Source organism: Callospermophilus lateralis, chromosome 16, assembly GCF_048772815.1.
Source record: "Callospermophilus lateralis isolate mCalLat2 chromosome 16, mCalLat2.hap1, whole genome shotgun sequence".
Lineage (NCBI taxonomy): Eukaryota > Metazoa > Chordata > Mammalia > Rodentia > Sciuridae > Callospermophilus > Callospermophilus lateralis.
This window is the reverse complement of record NC_135320.1, coordinates 7,396,979-7,406,798: the sequence shown is the minus strand read 5'-3', so window position 1 is coordinate 7,406,798 and position 9,820 is coordinate 7,396,979. Positions and strand designations below refer to the sequence as shown.

Here is a 9,820-nt window from a genome sequence, read left to right as displayed (position 1 = left end):
CTGAAACCATCTTTGAAGTGGTTTCTCCATGCCCTCAAGCTTCCACAGTCGATGCTGGACAATGGCAGGTCCCTCAGCAATTTTTTTTTTTTGAATTTTTTGTTATATTTTATTTTTGTTTTTACTATGTCAGACTCTCTGTATATGTCTGTTTTCAAAGACTACCTAATCTTTAGGGAGACTACCAAGATTTTAGCAAGATACCTTCAAGTAGAAGTAGCTCTTTCTATTTTGATGACAGACAGAGAAACAAGTTTTATCCTAGCCACGTACTAGAATGTGATTTTGAAAATAATGTTTAACTCTCTTTGTTATGTGTGGCCTCATCCAACAAGGAGGTCCACAGAACAGGGTCGAAGAGAGTGTGGCTTCAGAGTCACTAATCAAGATCTCCAGAGACCAAACAGAAAACAGGTCTCATTTTATTGCACAGTTACCATGTATTTATACTCAGGTAGTAGCTAAGCAGATTACAGGCAGCCACCAATGCAATGTCTGCTAACTTTCCTTGCAGCAACCAATCAATAAGTGGGCCATGGAGCAAGCACAGGAACTGCAACATATGGCCCGGGGCTGTGCCTCTCACAGCCAAGCCTAGCATGAGGGGAGTGGCCTGTCACTCAGATGCCTAGCACAAGGTGAGTGGCCTGCCACTCAGACCCTGTTAACACATGCCACGTATGCAGTAATCCATGCACTTTTTCCCACATCTTCCCACTCTTACTCTGCTGCAAAGATTTCAGCCAGCATTGCTGTTTTTCGTTGTATTGTCTTCACATGGTTACATGACCACCTCACAACAAGAGAAAATATTATCACTATTATGAACAGTAGGGCCAGGGTAATAGCTTTATAAGAATTAGTTAATTCAGCTATCAGGTTTTTCCAATGTTCAGTCAATTCATGGAAGCAAAAAATGGTTTTCAAGATAGACACCTTTGTCCATTGATTTTGACAATTGTCTTGGTAAGGTTATGCATAGTCATAAAATAGTTAGCATACCAAACACCATTAATATACTAAGAAAAATTGGAGAAGTGTAAGGTTACATTTTCAGATACAGCATATTGGGTGACACAAATACTCTAAAATTTAGAGTCACAAGTGAGCCTTTGCAACATAAACAGAATATCTAGTTTTTCCTGGTAGAGGTCTAGTTCTTGCTGAATGACTAAGATAGCGGCTTGAGACAATATATTTAGTCATTTTGAATGGCATAGGCTTCTGCCATTTTAGTAGACAAATTTTTTATAGTCTGAGCAGTCTAGATGCTCTGATTTTGTGAAGCAGCAGCAGTGGTTGTGGCAGCAATGGTGGCAACCAGGGCAATAATCCCAGTGATGATAAGTCTAATTGCCTACCTTGTTCAGTGTAGTATCTCATTTAGAAGATTCTTCATCTCCATGTCCCATGGACTCCTCCACTCTCCAGACAGGTTCACTGGAAGTCAGACTGCTGGGGACACTCTGAGAATAAATAGACATTTAGATTTCATAGCATGGATTAGGCAATTTGTTAGCCAGCAGGATATATTTACTGCATAAGGGATCTCTGTCTTAGTGATATTTATGCCTTCAGTATCATTGATTATTAGCCTGGCAAAGAGTGGTGTAACACAAACTTGTGCTTAGTGGGTACAAGCATAATTTGGCACAAAGACAAATCCATGAATATATAATATATAGTATATTAAGGGTGCTTGGGATGCTAATTATTTTATGACTATGCATAACCTTACCAAGGCAATTGTCAAAATCCATGGTCAGGCTATGGACTCAATATACACCCATTTATCCAGCTGGCTGCTGTCCATTTGATGGGTCTAGCAGCTAGCAATATTGGTGTGATATCCATCATGCCATACTGATTTCCTGCATACCCGTTGGTAATGGCTTGTTCTGCATAGCAGTTACTGAAGTAGCCCATATGATTTTTGGGTGAATTAGTTACATTCCAGGGGGCTGCACTTACCCAGGCACATAGATGTTGTTCTTCCCCAGAGAAGGTATGGCAGTAACACATTGATTCTATGGGATGTTATCATTATCAGAGGGGAACATTCCAAAAAGCATTGTTGGGTACGTTGGTAGCAAGGGTTTTTTGCATTTCCCATGGGGCAGTCTCTGGTTATAGGTAGAATTAACTATAACTCTAAGGTCAGTGAGAGATAATCCAGCATATGACTTATTATAGTTATCTACAAGAGTTTCATTTGCTAGAGCAAAACAGAAAGGGCTGCCTGGATTGTTGTAGGAACAGATGAAGTGAGGCCCTGAAGATATCAAGAAGCAGTTTTATTTGGCTGCAGCCAGGTTCAGAGGGCACAGCTTTTCTGTAATCTATCATTTCCCTGAACCCTGAGTTCAGGTAGTTTCAAAGTTTTATACTCAGCATGTAAGGGGAGAGGCTTAGAAGTTTGCAGTCTATAGAACTTCAGATAAAAGCAGCTTTTTCTCTCAGTGTTTTGGGCAAGTTAACCCTTCAAGGACAACACCTGAAAAGTGGAGAGATTCTTCTTCTCCCCTTTCTTTCCTCCCCCTGCCAGCTGTTACTATAGAGCCCAATTAGTAATTTCTCCTATCTTAAAAATGCAGACATCTCTGTGAAGCCCAGCTCAAGGCCAGAGGCTTTGTTTACACATTTCTACAAACTACTATATTGGATATGTTTGTGAAAAACTAGTAAGCGGGTGTCCAGCACTTGAAGTCCTGGTATCTTCTTGGCCAGTGGCCAAGTAAACAGGTGACACAAAAATAGAGAGTTTATCTACATTGAACTCTTTTGCTGGAAATCCTAAAATCAGCCATGGTAAAGATTCTGGAGAAGACCAGTTAAGGCTTTTCTGTGGAGAAAGGGGGTGCAATTTCATAATCAAGGTCATAAACTTTTGCTTGTGGGGATGCAACAACTTGTTGTCAATGTGCCTTCTTTGTTTGGCCTTTATATTGAAAAGATATATGAAAATGCCCCTGGGGGCTTGTTAGAGGCTATTGCCACCTCTGAATAATGGATGACCAATATTCCCAGTGACTTGCATCTTCTTTCAACTGATGGATTCCTAAATTTTGCTTCTTGGGCCTGACCTCTGCCCTCAGTCTGACACTGCAGAAAGCCCCAGTGCTGCCTATGCATGAGGCACCTTGGAACATGCAAAGATTAGACTTAGCTCTTGTACTCAGGGAACTTCTAAGTCCTTAAAAGGAAAGTCTGTAAAATGGTATTCTTCTGTTAAATGGAGCAGGTAACAGTGATCTTGGAATTGGAATGCTCAAACCTAGTAGACACTAAGCCTTCTTCTTACCAACTGATCAACAAAGGATGGCAAGTGCCACCTGTGATGTTGGGAAGAAGGGTGTACCTGAGCTTTGCTCATCCTTCACTCACATTCATTTCTTTTTAGTGTTCTTTGTGTGGTGCAACTTCATCTTTCCTTAGGTGTAGGCCCTCTTGTCAAGTCTGTCTTTGAGTTTCATAATTTCCTCATTCTTTAGAGTCAAGTGGTTGTTCTGGCCTTACCTGTAGCATCTGTGCTAATTGCAGGTTCCCTCACCTGGATCAGCTCTTGTCTCCTCTTGCCTACAGATTACATCAAGGTGGAATTAATGGACCCATGAGATCCCAACCACAGCTCATTTCCTGCAGATTCCCCACCTCCTCTACTTCTAAAGCTTCCAGAAATGCCAAGTAAGAATTTCCCAAAACTGAAGAGTGGAAGCAATGTAAGCATCCATTGATGGAGGAATGGATAAACATGTTGTCCATCCACACAATGGAATATAATTCATCCCACATTCTGTTAAGTGTAGTCACACAATCACAAAAGGACACTTACTATGTAATTCTACTTAGATGATGTATATAGAGACATCAAACCCACAGAAACAGAAAGCAGGGGACTGGATGATGGGCAATGGGGTGGCAATATTTCATGGGTGCAGAGTTTCTGTTATGAAAATGAAGTCTAGCAATAGATGGTGGTGATAGTGAATGTACTGAGCACTTCTGAATTCTATTTGCACTTAAAAATGGTTAATGTGGGCTGGGATTATGGTTAGTAATGCTTCCAATGTTTATAGCAGCTCAATTTACAATGACTGAGCTGTGGAAGCATCATAGATGCCCTTCAATAGATGAAATGATAATGAAACTGTGGTATGTATACACAATGGAATATTACTCAGCTTTAAAAGAGAATAAAATTATGGCATTTGTAGGTAAATGAATGGAGCTGGAGAATATTATGCTCAGTGAAGTAAGCCAATTCCAAACAACAACAAAAACCAAAGGCTGAGTGTTCTCTCTGATAACTGAATGCTGATCCATAATGGGGGGGGTGGAATGGAGGAACTATAATGGGGAAAAGGGGAGGGAGGGATGAAAGGGAGCATGTGGAGAGTAAAGATGGTAGAATAAGATGGACATTATTGACCTAGGTACATATATGAATGCTCATATAGTGCGCTGTTACATCGGGTACAACCAGAGAAATAAAAAGTTGTGCTGAAATTGTATAGAAGGAACCAATATTCTTTCTTCTCTCTTGCCCAAGACTACAGGCTCCTGGGTCTATCTCTAGCCATAATTGACAGCTGATTTAAAGGAACTCCTGACTGCATCCCTCACAACCCCACTGTTAAGATGGTCTAGAAGAAAACATGCAGGTGATTCCTATCACTACAGCCTCTAGGAACAGAGGTGTCTCTTTGCAAAATGCAGAATGGCTTCACCCCTCCTACAGAACTAGCCTCTAAAGCCTCCTGGGTCATCGGGGCCTTGGGCAATGAGCTGTGTGAGAGAAAGCTGATTCTGATACCAGTTGGCAAAGGAGGTGAGAAAAGTGAGTGGTGGGCACCTAGATAGACTTCATTCTCCATCAAATAGTAAGTACTACCTCAGCGAGGGAGATCCTGGAAAAAAGGGACAAATGCCTTTCTGGCAACAACTGCTAAAACTCAACCCCAAAAGTAATAGCCCAAATGTGGTCCACTGGGTAGCCCCAAAGGGACTGCCTAATGTAGGTTCAAGGTCAAGATAGCCTGCTAGAAAGGCTGAATCTCCTGCCTGGAGAAACTCCTTCCTAATTTCAGGTACTACAATGTGCTAAAATTGTATAGAATTTCAGTGAACTGGAGGCCATAGAGATGGAAGAAAGTGAAATCCTCCAAAACCCGGGTATTGAGGTGCTTCAGAAAACAACCAAGGAATGTGGGGTGAGGTGAGGGCCAGGATCAGTTCTCAAAGATCCATATTTGGAGGCTATTCAAACTCTCTGCATGTTAGATACTGGAGGTACTGACAGAAAGTTGATTAGAATAGCCAAAGAAGAAGGGATCCACCCAAGAATTCAAGTTTTCTCCCCCTTAAGACTTTTCTCCCCAGTAGGAAATGGCCTACAAAGTGTTCAGCTGACAGGCAGGAACTTAGGAACACTTGTGACTGCAGGTAGAGAGTTGCTCACGGCTAACTTCACTTGAAGTTGTTTCTTTGTTTCAGAATCTGCTCTTTAGAAAAGGCCTTAAAACAGTCAAAGGTACACAGCTGCTCTTCTAAGAGACCTAGAGTAAACTTTGCTCACTATAACTCATTAAAATGCTAAACTCTCTGCCCTAAATTAAGTGCATATGCATTTATTTGGTTTGCTTTGGTTTGGTACTGGGAATAGACAACAGGGATGCTTTACCACTGAGCTACATTTTGTGGTAGAGATATCTCAGAAGAAAAGAAAAAGAACATGATGCCATCTGTATCATTGTGAGCCCTCCAGAAATCAATCTTGAACATTCTTGCTACTTTGTAGTATAGAAATAGAATGCCCAGTCAGGAATGTCTATTACCTCATATGAAGACAAAGACTAGAATGTAAAAGGAAACTAACTGAAATATATAAGAGATCACTTTCTACAGTAAATATTCAGCCTTCAGATAGAATCCACTGAGGCTAGATGCACACAAATAAACACTGCTTCCTGTTGAATACCCTGGTGTCTCCTGTCTGTGTGAGAATCCCACACAACATTTTATTTTGTTTTGTTTGAGGCAGGATCTCACTTATCTTATCCTTCTCTTTGATATATATTTATAATGACCAGCTTTCTTAGAAGTGTTTATATCCTGTGATAAGTGAAAAGAACATCTGAAAAAAAGATTTGAAAGACTCTTAAATAAATAGTTGTCTACAAAAACTGACATGAAAACCAACTCAATTTATTTTTAGAAACATTACATATCATATACTATTTTACAACAACTTATCAAAACTGATTTTTTCCCTTGTTTGCATCTCTTCTCAAATTGTTTTTTGAATGTCTAACACAAGAGTTTTTCTATGGAATGATTCAGATGACTTCTGTAGAAATTGTCAACAAGGCTCAGTGGTAGAGAGCTTGTCCAGCATGTACATGGCCCTGAAGTTTAACCCCCAACACTGAAAGAAAAGGAAAAGAAAAAAGAAGAAAGGAAGGAAGGATAAAGGGCAGGGACAGGAGGGGAGAAAAAGGAATGAGTAATTAAAACAAAAGGGCAAGTGGTATAAATGTAAATATATGGTGTACTAACTCTTTAAAAAATTTTACAGAGCTGTAGAATTTTAGTTACACCAAACTGAGTGATATTATGACCATATAGAATGGTGCATAATAAGTTCTGCCTTAGCCTGGCCTAAAACAAATCAATGGGTGGGTGACCTGGAGAGGACTTCTCTCTGGCTTGATTTGGACTGTCATGAACCTTCACTGGTTCAGAATTTATAGCATATTGGAGGGACCAAGACTTCCCTGACAAGCAATGTAAGTGTGCTACGTCCCTGAGATCCCATGACCAGGGATGCCCATGCCCATGCCCACAGCCCCTCCCTGCCACTCACTGGTACAAAATGGTTTGCTCCATTGCCTGGTGCAGGTTTTCTCCTGACCAAAGTTCTGAGTGTTCACAGACTATTTTGGCATGCCTGGGGATTGTATGGTTGTGGAGGGAATAGCCAAAGTAGCCTTAGCAAGATGGAGAGGCAACAGCTATCTCTCAGCCATACTTGGGGGTTGTCCTGGGAGAAGTAAGTAGGGTTGTGGTCTACCTTGACTGAAGACATGGAAACACACCCTAGTCCTTATGGCTGTCCATGGGAGTTGGTGATATGTACAGCTATTGGATTTTTTGTTGTTCTCTTGTTTTTGTGGAGACGTTATCAGTCTCTGAGAAGCAGGCATTACATGAGAAGATTTAAAAAAAAAAACTTGCTCTAAAACTTTTTGGACTAATTCAAGAAAAATGTCAATTATTTGAAAATATTAGCCATGTTCAAAAAGTGTATGAAGGCTTAGAGTCACCTTTAAAGGATGTCATTTTGGTGAAGGAGTCAGTAAAAACAGAAAACTTGGAGGCAATATATCAATATATGAAATCCTGGAGAGGTCCATATCTAAACTTGAGGATGAAATACTCTTTCTAGAAAATGAGATAAAAGAAGAGAAAACTAAATATTCTCAACAGGATAAACTGATGGTGGATATATCAAAAAGGATTAAGTCCCTAGAAGATGAATCAAAATTTCTTAAATCACAAATACCTGAAGCTAAACCAACCTTGAAAATATTTCAAATGAATACAGAAAAAATTACAGTAGCAGTAAAAGAGGCTTTGAATGACTTCAGGAAAGTCATAAACAGCTTTTACAAGAAGTTGAAGTATGGAAAGAAAAAGTGAATGCCCTTACTAAACAGAAAATTATATTTGAACACTCTAAAGTACATGCATAACAAATTCTAGGAGACAAATAAAATCACATTGATTCTCTGACTGAACACTTACTGCAGATAAAAGATTTGGCTCTCATGCTTGAAAAATTTCTAACAGATGATGGTTACTTGGAATTGGAATTGAAGAGTTAATCAGAAATTAGTGCTCACTTAGAAGATCAGCCAAAAGGGTCTTGGAAGACACTGGTTTATGATTCGAAGTTAAAGGCCTCTTTTAAAACCTTAGAAAGAGAAAGAAATCAAATTTTTACTTTATTATCTGAAGTAATTGAAACAAAGAAAGACTTAATAGAACATATTAAAAATCTTAAGACAGAACAAGCATCTTTGCAAACAGAAAATACACAGTTTGAAAGTGAGAATCAGAATCTTCAGCAGAAACTTAAAGTCATGATGGAATTATATCAAGAAAATGTAATGAAACTCCAAAGAAAATAGGAGAGAAAAATTACCAGGTAGAGCAATAAGAGAAACTTTTCAAAGAGAAAGAAAAGATCAGCCATACAACTAAACTGCTGGAGACCAATAGAAAGCGATCAAAAAGATCTTGAAGAAGAATTGGAGAGAATCATTTGTTTTTATCAGGGGCACATTATTTACCATGAGAAAAAAAGCTCATGATAATGAGTTGGCAGCTAGGAGTGCTGAAAGATACCTCAATATTTTAAGGAAAAAATGCTCACAGTATACAAAATTTAACTCGAATAGAGTTATAATTTAAGCTTGTAGAAAAAGATCCTTCTGTGCTTGATGCTTCAAATACAGCCTTTGGCAAAAAGAATTATCCAAATGGTCCCTCACCATTGGGTCAACCTTCATGTGAAATAAGACCTTCTCATTTGGAAAAGAAGACAACACTCATACCTTCAACTTTGGTGCCAGTAGGAGAAGAAAGTGGCTCAAGGGGCCCAGAGAATCCTCTGGACCATCCAACTAGCAATGAAAGAAGAGAATCAAATGATGATAAGTCAACTTATCCTCAGAGAGCACCTTCTGACATATGGCCCCTGGAACATCCATGGGAACAGGCCCATAGGATAATGATCCCTTCACCAGGTCAACCATATTCTGATTCACATCTTCCTCTACAAAGGCAAGATGGATGTTATTCTAAATATGGTAGACCGTCTGGATCAGCAGAACTCAGAAGTTCCACTATGCTGCCTTTGGATAAAATGGATGGGCCTATATATTCAGAAATGGAATCTAGTAGAAATGATACCAAAGTTGATCCAGGTGATTCCAATGTACATGATTCATCTCTCCCTGCTGAAAACCAAGCAATTGGCTCTGGCTTTTCTTTCTCATCTTACCCTCCAATCAGAGGTCCATTGTTTTCTGTGGATTCAAGGAGTCGGTTCATGAGAAGAGGACCTTTTCTTCCTCCACCTCCTCCGGGAAACACTCATGGAGCATCACCAAAATATACACAGTACATACTTATATGTACTTTACCTAAATAATTGGGCTGTTATTATAAAAATAAAAATTCCCATGACTAAGAAGAATCCTCTTCTTGATATTTGAGCTGTCATAATTAAAGAAATAGTCTTTTTATATGACTGATGTGGAGAAATATAGTACAAGGGAATGAAACTAATAGGTATATGATTAAGTGTTTTATTTATAAACTTTTTTTACTTGTTGATAGACCTGTATTTTATTTACTTATTTATATGTAGTACAGAGAATCAAACCCAGTGCCTCACACATGCTAGGCAGGAGTTCTGGCACTGAGCCACAATCCCAGCTCATGATTATATTTTAATAACCACTAACAATAAACTAAAAGAAAATGAGAATATCTTCATTATTAAACAAATACAAGCCAAAAATATATAACCAATAACAATTATACATGAATTATTTTCTAATGTTGTATTCATTACAGGGATTCTTTGATTCTATAGTGGTTTTACCAAAGGCCTGAAATATTTCTTTGCACTGGGCAAGCATCGACTCTTCTACAATAGAGGAAATGGGTTTGGTAGAATTTTGTTGAAATGAATTAAATTTATACACTCAGGGATATCAATATATCTCAAATATGCTATGGATTAGAGAGTATT

General features: G+C 39.0%; 1 pseudogene; it reads left to right on the top strand.

Annotated features, from left to right (window-relative positions):
* The first annotated feature begins 7,225 nt into the window (after window positions 1-7,225).
* LOC143382334 (melanoma inhibitory activity protein 2-like) lies at window positions 7,226-9,214 on the top strand (annotated as a pseudogene).
* Window positions 9,215-9,820: the final 606 nt, after the last annotated feature.